The sequence below is a fragment of the Canis lupus genome, chromosome 8, assembly GCF_048164855.1.
Source record: "Canis lupus baileyi chromosome 8, mCanLup2.hap1, whole genome shotgun sequence".
Classification (NCBI taxonomy): domain Eukaryota; kingdom Metazoa; phylum Chordata; class Mammalia; order Carnivora; family Canidae; genus Canis; species Canis lupus.
In genome coordinates this window covers 29448376-29462408 of record NC_132845.1, presented here as the reverse complement: position 1 = coordinate 29462408, position 14033 = coordinate 29448376, and positions in this window count along the sequence as shown.

Sequence of the window (14033 nt, the reverse complement as noted above, 5' to 3'; positions counted from 1 at the left end):
CAGAGCTGGGATGGAAGGATGGTTCACTATAATCAGTAGATGTGACACCCATATTAATTGATAAAAATCACATGCTCATCATGTGGAAAAAGCACTTGACAAGCACAACATTCTTTCATAATAATAATAACAATGAACTCAAAAAATTGGTTATAGAAGAAACTTACCTCATCATGATAAAGCTCAAAACTAACATCATACTCAATGGTGAAAAGTTGAAATCTTCTCCTCTAAGATCAGGAACAAGACATGGGTGCCTACTCTCACCTCTCCTATTCAGTTTAGTACTAGAAGTAAGTCCAAGTCAGTGCAATTAAGCAAGAGAAAGTAAGGCATCCAAGTCAATCAAAAACAAAGAAGTAAAATTGTCTCTGTTTGCAGATCATATGACTTTATATAGAGAAAATCCTGAAGCCTCCACCTAAAACCTGTTAGAACTCATAAACTAATTCTGTAAAGTTGCAAGATACAAAATCAGCATACAGAATTCAATTATGTTTCTATATACTAACAACAAAATATTTTAAAAGAAATAAAGAAAATAATCCATTTAAATAGTATTGAAAACAATAGAGAAAATTTAATCAAAATTTAATTAATCAAAATTAAATCAAATTTAATCTGCATATTGAAAGCTGTAAGACACTGATAAAAAAATAGAAGAAACAAATAAATGGAAATATATCCTGTGTTCATGGATTAGAAGAATGAATAGTTAAAATGTCCAAACTTTTCCTGTCATCTATAGATTCAATAAAATCTCTATAAAAATCCCAGAGCATTTTTCTGAGAAATAGAACAAATAATACTAAAATTCATTCAGAACCACAGAAAGACCTCAAATAGCCAAAGCAATTCTGAAAAGGCAAACCAAAGGTAGAGGCATTGCATATCCTGATTTCAAAACATATTAAAAAGCAATATTAATCAAAACCATATGATACTGGCATAAAAGTAGACCAATGGAACAGAAACAGGAATCCAGAAACATTTGGATATAAACTCAACTAATATTTGACACAAAAAGCCAAGAATACTCAGTGAGGTAAAGTCTCTTCATTAAATGGTGCTGGGAACACTGGCGATCACATGCAGAGAGTAGCAATGAATCCCAATCTTTCATCACTCATAAAAATTAACTGGAAATGGATAAGAGACTTGAATATGAGACCTGAAACCATAAAATTCCTAGAAAAAAAACATAGGAAAAAATCTCCTTGGCATTAGTCTTGTCAATGTTTTTTTTAATATAATACCAAAAGTATAAATAACAAAAGCAAAAATAAACAAAAAGGACTAAATTGAACTTAAAACTTTCTGCACAGCAAAGGAAATGACAAAATGAAAAGGTAATGTATGGAATGGGTAAAACTATTTGCAAACCATCTATCTAATAAGAGGTCAAAATCCAAAATAAATAAGAAATGCAAACAACTTATTAACTTAAAAACTGAAACAAGAAAAAACAAAACACAAAAAGTTAAAATTGTTTTTCCAAGAAGACATACAAATGGCCAATAGATATGGGAAAAGATGCTCACTATCACCAATTATCAGGGAACTGCCAGTCAAAACTACAATGATGTTATCACCTCACACCAGACAGAAGAGCCATTCTCAAAAAAACAAGAGACAACAAGTACCGGTGACGGTGTCAGGAAAAGAGAACCCCTGTGCACTGCAAGTAGGAGTGTAAATTAGTGCAGCTACTATGGAAAAAAGTATGAAAGTTCCTCAAAAACTTAAAACTATCATATAATCCAACAAAACCACTTCTGGGTATGTAGCCAAAAGAAATGCAATCAGGATCTCAAAAACGTATCTGCACCCCACTATCCGTTGAGTATTATTCACAGTAGCCGAGATATGGAAACAAACTAAACTTCTATCAGTGGATGGATGGATAAATGTGATACACATAAATACACACACACACACACACACACACACACACACACAGAGTGGTATAATATTCAACCATAAGAAAGGAGCAAATTCTATCATGTACAACAACATGGATGGACCTTGAGGCATTTAGCTGAGTGAAATAAGTCAGACAGAGAAAGGGAAATATGAACTCACAATGGAATCTTAAAAAGCCAAACTTATATAGACAGAAAATAGAATAGTGGGTGTCCAGGACTGGAGAATGGGGGAAAACAGGAAGATGTTGTCTAAAGAGTATAAACGTCCAGTTTTAAGATAAATAAGTCATGAGGAATCCAATGTACAGGATGAGGACTATAGTTAACAATACTGTGTTATATACTTAGAGTTGCTAAGGGAATAAATTTTAAATATTCTCACTACACACACACAAAATAATTATGTGAGGTGATAGAGGTGTCAACGGTATCGTGTTAGGCGTTCCATAATATATACATGTATCAAATCATCTTGTTGTGCCTCTTACACAATGTTTTATATCAGTTACTTCTCATTAAAAGGAGGTGGAGGGGATCCCGGGGTGGCTCAGCGATTTAGCGCCTGCCTTCGGCCCAGAGCATGATCCTGGGATCACGGGATCGAGTCTCACGTTGGGCTCCCTGCAAGGAGCCTGCCTTTCTCTCTGCCTGTGTCTCTGCCTCTCTCTCTCTCTCTTTCTCTGTGTTTTTCACGAATGAATAAATAAATAAAATCTTAAAAAAAAAAAGGAGGTGGAGGTGTCGCAAAGTTAAAAAATTCTGTGAACCAGGATTATTTATATTCTTTCATGCTAACCCTGGGTCCCAATGAACTGAAAATATTTAAAAAGAAAAGAATAAGATAAGGAGATAATCCTATTCTCAGGCATATGTTTATTTATAAAACATGCTATCATGGTCTACAATCAAAGTAATCAATACATTTTATTCAAAGTTTACAGTATTCGTGGTACTAATTATAAAGCTGAATCACAAAAAAAATCCCTTTGGGTAGTAGACTGAAATAAAAGCAAATTAAAATTATCATTAACTTGCATTTTATATCTATTTCTTCTTCTTTTTTTTTAATTCTCAAATGCTCCAAATGCCAGGCCCCAAGTAATTTATTTTAGGCTTTTTTTTTTTCTCACTGTGGGATGTTTTCCAGCTCAAACCACTGACCATGTCAAAGAGAAAAAAAAAAAAAAGTTTTGGGGTAGGTTTGGGGGAAAAAAATCTGCCAAACTTGGAATTTCCTTTGCTGGAGCTTCCAGAATGATTAATGTCTCCTCAAAAGAGCAAACGGCCATCAGTGTGGCTGAGGAAACATCTCAAAACTGGGGAACTTGTGGTGCTTTGGTGAATATATTTCCAATTATCAAACTATCATGCTCCTTTGGGTATTGAAAATGTAGCTATTACTCCCCACATTTCATTATTCTTTGGCAATGACATTTAAAAACACTTCTTTTTGCTTCCATTCTCCCTAAGGGTTAGATGGGTGCTAAGGCAATGCAGGTACAGGGAGCTTTCTCCTAGATGTTATTCATGCCACCTGTGTGTTGACCCTTCCCTACCTTAAGAAATATGGTGCAGTGCTGTCCTATAACATTAACAACCCATGGAATGCTCTACCCAAGCTCCTCTCCCATCTCGGCTTCAGAAAGGTACTCACTCTCCCAGATGCCAGGAGAGTTGATTATTAATGCCTCATAATTGAGACCCAACTCTGGGAATGGAAGTTCACAGTAGGGAGTTCCCTCACCCACGAATATGCTTGTTTTCCTTCCAGTGACTAGTTGATTAGGAGTACAAAGCATTGTTCCCTTGCTTCCATTTGAAGCTTCCCAGTTCCCGAGGTCTTCTGAGGCTGGCTTACACCTCTATCTACAATTCATCTCAGCCAAATTTCTCTCTTCATTCAATCCTGCTTCCTCTAGTCACTCTCCTAGAGCATTCCTCAGTAAGCCTCCTACATGCAATCTCCATCTGAAAGTGTGTTTTCCTGAGAACACACCCCAAATAGGCCTAAATTTCCTAAATAATGAAGTAAGTAAGGGTCTTTGATGCAATAATCTTTATGCTACCTCCTGGTTTTAACATGCTAGGATTGTAAGTTATAGTTCCTCATTCTCCCCCTAGAGTTATATTTGCTTGCTTTAGTCTGCTATGGATTAAGAAAATAAATTAATTGTTAACATCTCTAAAGAGAGTTTCTGCTAAATGAAGAATATGAGTGCTAGGGCTTTCAGTTAGCATAGAGACTACATAGACAGAATTTTTTTTTAATGACTCCAAGTCTGGGTTACATTCTGGATAATTTGGTCAGTGGACAGTGACTATAATATAATTGCTGAAAGATAATTTATTTTGAGGGCAGATACTGTGCTACTAGGAAACACATATAATTAAAAGAAGTACCTACACCAAAGCCTTCACAATTCAGAAAAAGACATGCTTATAGAACATTTATGGAAATCACTATGACAAAGGTGGTAATATACAGGATAGTATGATTATACATGAAGTATTACAAATATCTTAAATTATAAAATGTAATATTTAATAAATTAGGAAAATAAAATAGAAATAATTTAAACTTATGAACTGAAATAGAATTGGTTTTGATAAATAAAGGCACTTAGAACAAGGATATTTAACAATCAAAACATTCTGTTTACAGACCATTCTTAATGAAAATTTTTAATATTTCATGGACTCCCTGGGAAGTCAACGAAAATAGGAAGGACACAGAGAAAGCTTTAAAATGTAAGAGAAGTTCAAAAGCACATCTGATGTATATTGTAGATCCACAATATAGATGAAATATATGACTTCTTAGGAAGCCACTTTTCTTAAAGGTTGATGTATGGTTACCATAAATTCCAATTTTTAAGAAACATTTAAGGATTCTAGTGAAGTTTTACAGATTAGATTCTATTCTTACAATCATATCAATGATAGAATAATTCACAAGATCCTTAATATTAGATGCTGCCTTCTACTATAAATGTTGACACTTCAAAGTCATTTAACTTCTAGAAAAAGCTACTTTCAGAGTAGCTACGGTTCCCAATGCCTTTTATATGGATTTTAAGTACGGTAGTATAAATGATACATTGCACCAAATGCCACAGGCTCAGGTGACTATAATTCTTGCAGCTATCAAAAGTTTTACTTGCTAATATGATATGACCAGAGACTTACAAGTTCCAGGAATAGGGAAAAATTACAGAAAACTTCTCACTGCTTTTGAAAATGACACTTTCAAATAATTTCACATCAATCAGATGAACTACAGTGATCTCATTCGCAGTTTGACAATGGACCAAGCAGATGGACTTAATGGAACATTTGTTACTAGTCCTATTTTAAAATGTTCAAGCACAACCAGCAGTTACTCTCTGTTGAGTAAATAATGCACCTTCTAAGAAATCAGACCAAAATAACTATACTTAAGAAATATTTATCTTATTAAAATAAAAACATAAATGACAGAAATATTTGTTTCTCACGGGGAAAATATTTTAAAGAAGTTTGAATGGATTCTAATTCATTGAGCATATATAGGTTTCTTCTGGGAATGAAGAAACCATTTTACTCTTTAATACTTTTCTTATAAAATAATTTATACTTTCCATAGGTATCATTCACTTTTAAACCAACTTAGAACACTGCTATACTCTGGGTCTTATTATATTTTGTGGCACTCTCAGTCTTTCCAGTAAGGGCTGACTTCATTTAGTCCGACATATTTATATTCTCAAAGTAGAAACTATTAGAAACATAAAAGTAAAACTTAGTGAGAAACAAAACAAAAACTCCAATCATCCATCCTGTAATCTCAAAATAGGTTCAACCTTCCCTTTTTAAAAACTAAATGCCCTCCTGATAAATGGGAGGATTTTGATTTTGTTTTTGTTTTTGTTTTTGTTTTGTGTTTTTGTTACTCAGAAAACAAATGGTGATATCAAATACAGAAAGTTAAATTGAATTTTAGAATTGGAGTTCAAGTCAAAAACATTATATTTATATTTTAAATTCTGTTTTTACCAAATAATGCCAAAAATAAGACACTAGTATAATACATGTAACATAATCATCAGTTAGTAATTTTGGTTGAATGAATGAGCAAATGATTCTAATTTAGAATAAGTAATATTATACAATTCTGACAATATGTATTGATCAGATAAAATAGTGATACTGAGGGTTTTGACCTTAGTAATGTAGTATGTGCATATAAAGGTGATCTTTATTGAGAAACAAATTAACTTTTATTTTGAAGGCATTGCACTTCCTAATTGGGGAATCATTCTAAAGATCTTAAAACAAATATCCTCTATGTCATTTAACCTATATCCTCACTTCCCACCAAAATCTTTCTTTATTTCATAGATGTATGAGCTTAGAGCCTTTGTAAACCTTTCTAAGACTCGTTGCTGTCACCTTTAAAAACCAGATGGTAATACCTACTGTGCTAGTTATCAGTTTATTGCCTCCCAGCTCCAAACTCATTCTTAAATCGTCTGCTCTAGCAAAGTGTCATTTAATCTCACAAATGATTTTCCTCTACCACCCATCAATAAAAGAGTGCTAGGGAGATATTGCAGGAGCAAAAAGTTTGCTTACTGGTTCTGTGGTGCCTTTAGGCTGGCTCCAGGAGTACATGAGCTCCGACCCCACCAGTTCCTCTGGTTCAGGCACTTTCATTAATACCGGGCTCCTGAAGCATATGGTGGCCAGCAACATCAAGTAGCTTCCCATGGCAGCCTCCCACAAGACTTTCTCATGAATAGCTTTTGCTAGCACCTGAAAGGACAAATTTCCAACATGTCCCACCACCATGCTATGGGGCAATTTCTCTGCTATTCAGCCAGCAGAACCCTCACCAAAAACCTCTGATCTCAGACTGGTGGGAAAGTTCTTCATTGGGTGCTCTATCTTAGCCAAAGCAGTAGTGATGGTTCATTGTATCTGGTATTCCTGTTTTTTTAGAAATCTTTTTATTTTTTACAGTCACCTCTTACATTAAATGATTATTTATATTAATATAATAATGCCTGTCTTTGTTCAACCTAATATAAATAAGCAAGTTGGTTACACCACTGGTTTGGGTTTTCATTGCTTATAAAGGCTTCCACATCATGTAAAACTAGTATTAAATATGATTTAATATTTTTACTGTTGATCTATCTTATGTCAACCTAATTTCTCAGGTCTAGTCAAACAAACAAACAAACAAACAAACTCTAAAAAGAAGGTAAAGGTAAAAGTTTGCCTTCCCAATAAAAACACATGAGGTATAACAAATATCCCACAAATATTACTTTCCTCTCTGTCCTTAGATTTTCAATATCATTACACCTATGACATTTTTGTCAGAAGCAAAGTTTACTAAATAGTAGAGATTTTATCAGAATTTGCCAAAAGGGGTTAAATTTTCTTTTCAAATATAGCAGCAATTTAATTGTAAGGAGAACCCCAAAGAAAATATATGCTACCATTTAAAAAAAAAGTAAAGGGAGACTATGACAACTTAAAAAAAAAATAATACTAACAACCTCTTTCCTTTTTATTTTCATTCATGGCATTTACTCTGTGCCCATTATTGTAGGCACTAGAAGAATGAGAGTAATCTGAACACTGGAATCTGAGTGTTATGATATTGAAACAAATAAAAATACAAATGTAGTGTGATACAATAATTAGAATAAGGGAAATACAAAGTTATAAGTGAGACAGTGAAACAGAAAAGTCCTAGTCCTGATTCTCTATATAATAGATAGTGGGGGGAGGAGGGAGGGAGGAGAGAGGGGAAGGTTTGCTCAGAGAAATTTTCCTAAAGAAGAAATTTTGATAAAATTAAATTAGGAATTTGATTTTGGAAGAATACATAATATTTAAGTGGACTAAAAAGCAAATCATTAGGGAGCATGTTGTTGGGAGAGCATACGTAAAAGCTTAAAGAGATTAGAGAAGCATAGAGTATTCAAGTATAGTAAGCAGTTCTTACTGCTGGATGGAGTAATTCAAGAAAGAAAAAAATGGCAGAAGGCAAAGCTCTTAAGGTAGGCTGGGTTTCTTAGGATCATTAACTCACCATGAGAAGGTGTCTTAGACATGCTTAGTGTGCTTGCCATTGTCTTGGCAACAGAGGGCCCTGAGGGTATTAGCAGAGACAATGACATGATCAGACTTAGGTTTTCAAGATTATAGCAGCAATAAAGAGAAATGATTGGAGGGTCACACAGAGTGGGCCAGGAGGTAAAGTGAAAGATTTTATAACACGGGTCTAAAATAAAGTAAAGAGGACACAGGAGGAAGATTGAAGAGATATTTAGGAAATAAAATCAAAGCTCTTAGTGAATCATTGGATGGAGTAATAATGGAGAGAAGAACGAGTTAGTCATATCTCCCATGGTTCTGGTTTGAGCAATAGGTGAAATGATATCAACTGGGTGGGGAAATTGTAAAGATGATTTATAAGACTGGTGGGAAAAGAAATAATTGGTTCAATTTCAAACTGGTTAGGTTTGAGTAAAAGATATCTGTTGTAATTAATTGACATTTGCATATTTTAACACTCAAGAGAATGATTTAAATAGGTGTATAAGACATGCATTAACTCAACATCAGTATATTTTATGTTGATGGATTCATGAAAAATGTTCATAATACTTTAAAAATTGGAAGCAGGGGAGGGGTGGAAGGGGGCCGCATCAGTAGGCTATTGCCACAATAATGCTGCACTAACTAGATTTTAGTGGCAGGCAAGAATAAGCATTTATGCTTGGCTCTTGCATCTGTTGATGAGCTAGGCTTCAGCTGGTACAAACTGTACAGATGGGATTGTCTCCAACACCAGATTAGTTACAGCTCTGCTCTATCTACCTTAACCTCCTTGGATCTTGGCTACTCAAGACAGATGTGCCTCGTGGCAAAAGGCAGGAATGCAAAAATGTAAGCCCAAACACGCAAGCACATTTCAAGTCCCTGCTCACATCACATCTTTTAGCTTCACAATGGCCAAAGTAACTTATATGGCCAAGAAAGAAATCAAGAGCAAGAAGGGACACTGAACTCTACATGCTTTACAGAGTGGAAGAAACCAGTGATCCTTCACAGATAATCTCTAGTGTTTTGTGAATCAAACTTCTACTGGGCCCAAGAAGCAAGGTAGTTGAATGAAGGCTTGAAAAGCATGGGAAAGCCTGAGGAATAAAAACATTTTGTTTAAGAACTTTTGGAATGATTTCCAGAAAACACTGGAGGCAGGTTGAAAACTGAGAATTTGGGATACCTGGGTGGCCCAGTGGGAGCATCTGCCTTTGGTTCAGGGAGTGATCCTGAGATCCTGGGATGGAATCCCTCATTGGGGTCCCCTTGGGGAGCCTTGCTTCTCCCTCTGCCTAAGTCTCTGCCTCTCTGTATCTCTCATGAATAAATAAATAAAATCTTTAAAAAAAAAGAAAACTGAGAATTTATTGTTACATTCAATGCAAACATTAGATAGATCCATGCATCCTTCCCTAAAGTTGGTAAATATTCATAACTTTAAACTCTTATTACTGTTGTTGCTTTCTTGATGACTACTCCTTTAGCACTTTGCATATACTAATTTGTATTATTTGTGGTTTTATATCAATATCCTCCTGTTCTACCTACATTATAGTCCTCTTGATAATTGAGATTGAGGTTTTTTTTTTTTTTTTGAGATTGAGTTTTATAGCTACTTGCAACTCCATCAGTAACTTAAGTCTTTATTCTTAATGATGTTTAATGATGTTAATAGCACTGCTTTAAAAACATAATGAGATAATGTAAACAAAGTGCTTAACACAATGCCTGGCACAAAACAGTTGTTCATTAATTCTTACTTTTCTTCCTTATTATGCCTATAAATATTGATTTAAATAATAAATGGAGGAGCATAGGGTAAACAATCAAATCAATGTCAATTGAGTTTTCCTATGACTTTTTTACTTTCCCATTTTAAAGTGGAAAATATAATGATATCAAGCAAAAATAATTTTTTTTAAGGTTTTATTTATTTATTCATGATAGTCACAGAGAGAGAGAGAGGCAGAGACACAGGCAGAGGGAGAAGCAGGCTCCATGCAGGGAGCCCGACGTGGGATTCGATCCGGAGTCTCCAGGATCGCGCCCTGGGCCAAGGGCAGGCGCCAAACCGCTGGGCCACCCAGGGATCCCGAAAAATAAAATTTGAAGAAGGATAAAAAATAAATACATTTATATGTATTTGTAAAATGTCCACAATTATGCAGTATATTGTTGAAAGGGCACATAGGAAATTTTTCTTAAAGATACATAAAAATTGTAATGAGAAGAGAGGAAAATGATAGAAAGATGGCAGGGCACAAAGAACTTTAATGAGATCTGTAGCATTTTATTTAAAAGGTATTTCAACAAATATGGTAAATATAAAATGCCTACATATGTTAAATCTCAGTGGTAGACGTATGAGTTTCCACAATATTATTCTCTACAATCTTATAACTATAGTGTTTCACCATTTTCAAAAGTGAAGAAAGGTAATCTAGAACAATAAAGATATGAAATTATTTCAAATGTTTAAATTTTAGAAAAGCAAATGACAGGTAATTTTTATCTGGTGTTTAATATGTAACCTACTTTTTTTCAGAGTTATTATCTGGTCCCTAATGTGAGGATTGCATATGGAAATTTTACTTTCAGATAAATACTGAAGATAAGAATAAAAAAAACGAGGATAGTTTTTCAAATATTTCATTGAGATTTTAGTTGGATCAACAGGTGATCAGCTAAGATACTAAGAATAACAATGTTATGGAGATATTCTACGTGTTTCCAAATGCTGGAAAATTAAGTAATGTACTTTATTAAGTTAAGCAGCCCATTCAGTATGATGAGAATATAAAGATAGATATAGAACCTCAAAAAATGGGATCCCTGGGTGGCGCAGCGGTTTGGCGCCTGCTTTTGGCCCAGGGCGCGATCCTGGAGACCCGGGATCGAATCCCACATCGGGCTCCCGGTGCATGGAGCCTGCTTTTCCCTCTGACTATGTCTCTGCCTCTCTCTCTCTCTCTCTCTGTGACTATCGTAAATAAATAAAAAAATTAAAAAAAAAAAAGAACCTCAAAAAATACGAAAAGATTTCAACTAGTACTCTTTAGATTGATAAGTAATATATGATCTTCCCTGAATTTCATCAATTTTACTAAAGTAAAATATTTACACAGGAAAATGCATTGATATTCAGTGTATAATCTGCTAAACTTTGATTAATGAATGCAAGCAGAAAACTTTTGTGTGTATTCTGGGCTCTTTGCTTTTCTATATAAACTTTAAAGTCAGCATTTTATGTCTAATTTTGACACTATTTCAATTTTTTAAATTTTATTTTCCAAAATTTAGTCCTTTCTGTTTAGAAAGGTAATTGATTTTGCATGTTAATCTAGTATTCCCTTACTAGTTCACTTACTAGTTGGAGTAGTTTGTAGATGCCTTTTGATTTATGCATATATTATCTAAAGACAAGTACTGAGTTTACTTTTAAAAGTTTTTTTTTTTCTTTTAAGTAACTTTTATTGCCTTGTTGGAGTAAATAAAATTTCAATACAGTGTTGAATAGAAATGATGAAAGCAAGCATCTTTGCTTACCTTTGATCCTGTTGGGGGGGGGGAATCACTCAATATTTCACCATTAAATATAATGTTAGCTCTAGTTTATTCATAGATTCTCTTTACCAGAAGAAATGAAAATTCCTTTATTTATAGTTTGCTTAGAGTTTTTAGCATACATGATTGTTGAGCTCTGGCAAATGATTTTCCTACTTTTATTAAGGTAATTTTTTTCTAATTTATTTATAAAAGTAGTGAATTACCCTGGTTATTTTTTAAATAAGCAAAGCTATGTTTTTCTGAGATAGACTCTACTTCACTATGAAGTGTTATTTTTTTATATATTACTGGTTTTGATATGTTAATACTTTAAGAAGTTTTGCTTTTAAGGTCATAAGGGATATTAGTTTACAATTTTACTTTTTTGTAATATTTTCATTGCTTTTTGTTGATATCATAAATTGACTTGGAGGAGTAGTTTTTCTTTACTTTTTGGAATAGTTTATGCAGGATTGATATAATTTCTTCCCTAAATATTTGTTAGAGTTCACTAGTACAATCATTTGGACCTTGAATTCTTTCTGGTAATATTTTGATTACCAATTCAATTTTTTTAATAGGTAAAAGGCTATTCACATTTTTCATTTCTTCTGTCATCTTTGATTCATCATGGTTTTCTTCCCAAGGAATTTGTGAAGTTTATTAACATAAATAATGCTTCATTTTTTTCTTTTAATATATGGAGGTTTTTATAGTAATATGTCCTTTTCCATTCCTCCATTACTAATTTGTGATCTATCAATGTTAATGTATATCTATATTTATCAATTTTATTATTTAAAAAAAACAAACTTCTGGTTTTACCAATACTATTACACTTTTGTTAAGATTTTATTTATTCATGAGAGACACAGAGAGAGAGGCAGAGACATAGGCAGAAGGAGAAGCAGGCTCCATGCAGGAAGCCTCATGTGGGACTTGAGCCGGGACTCCAGGATCACGCCCTGAGCCAAAGGCAGATGCTCAACTGCTGAGCCACCCAGGCGTCCCACTATTATATATTTTTATTTTATCTCTGCTTAAAATTTTATTATTTCTTGTTCTATTTCATTATATTTAATTTGTTCTTCAGGCACAAACATAAATTTAAACATTTTTATTTTCTAATATAGTTAAAGTTCTGAATTCCCCTCTAAATGCAGAGTTAGCTGCATCTATAAATTTGTACATGATATATAATCATTCTCAGTAAACATAAAATATTTTCTAAATTTACTTGTGATTTCTTCTTGACCCATGGGTTATTTAGAAATATGTGCATAATTCCAAATATTTGTATTATTCAAGCTAATTTATTATTATTAACATAATTTATTTCTGTTGACATTAGAAAATATACCCTTTGAGATTTCAATCTTTTGAATTTACTGAATCGTTTTATGACTCAGCATATGGTTTGAGAAGCATTACATCTGAACTTGAAAATAATGTATGAAATGGAATTGTGTAGGGCTTATCAATTGCATCAAGGTTGTTGACAATTTAATGTAGATATTCTACGTTTTCACTATTGTTTTTACCAAATAGTTCTATCAATTATGAAGACAGTGGTGTAATATATTTTATCTATTATTTTCATTAATTTAGCACACAATGAGAGATAAGACAAATAATTCAGACAAATTCTTTTTATAATATGAATGAGTCTTGAGCTCCTGCTAATAAACCCAATAAAGTCTTCTACAAACCAACAACAACAGGGAATTTTTTATTTATTTTTATTTTTTGGCTGTATTTGCCTTTGTAACAAGTCAGTAGATAAGTAACAGGGGCAGTTTTCTATCTGTAAAGGATGGGGAAAGATTAATATAATTGAGAAAGAGTATAGGTAAGGTCCTAAACTTGATGTTTTGCATGTTTCATGTCACTAGATTCTTTGAATTCCTTTTTTACACATTAGAAAACTGAGGATTAGAGATGTTAACCAATCTTTCTTTGGTTATCAGTTAGTACACCTTAACCTGTGATTAGAAACCCAGTCCTTTGAAATGTAAAGTATATTTGCCAATAATTAGTCTGGATAATTTTTAATAATACTGTCACTAGACAAAAGCTTTAGCTTAAGCCTACACTTACAAGAATTAAGGAGTTAATGGGTGCGAAAAAAGAAAGTAAAGAATGAAAGCTTTAATTAGGAATTGTTGGGGAATCCCTGGGTGGCTCGGTGGTTTAGCGCCGGCCTTCGGCCTAGGGTGTGATCCTGGAGTCCCAGGATCGAGTCCCACGTCAGGCTCCCTGCATGGAGCCTGCTTCTCCCTCTGCCTGTGTCTCTGTCTCTCTCTCAGTCTGTGTCTCTCATGAATAAATAAATAAAATCTTAAAAAAAATAATTAGGAATTGTTAATTCAAATTCCTTCAGTGTCCAGGCAACTATTAGCCTCCAAAATGCAAAAAAAAAAAAAAAAAATCACACATATATGAAATATTTTTTCTTTACTGATA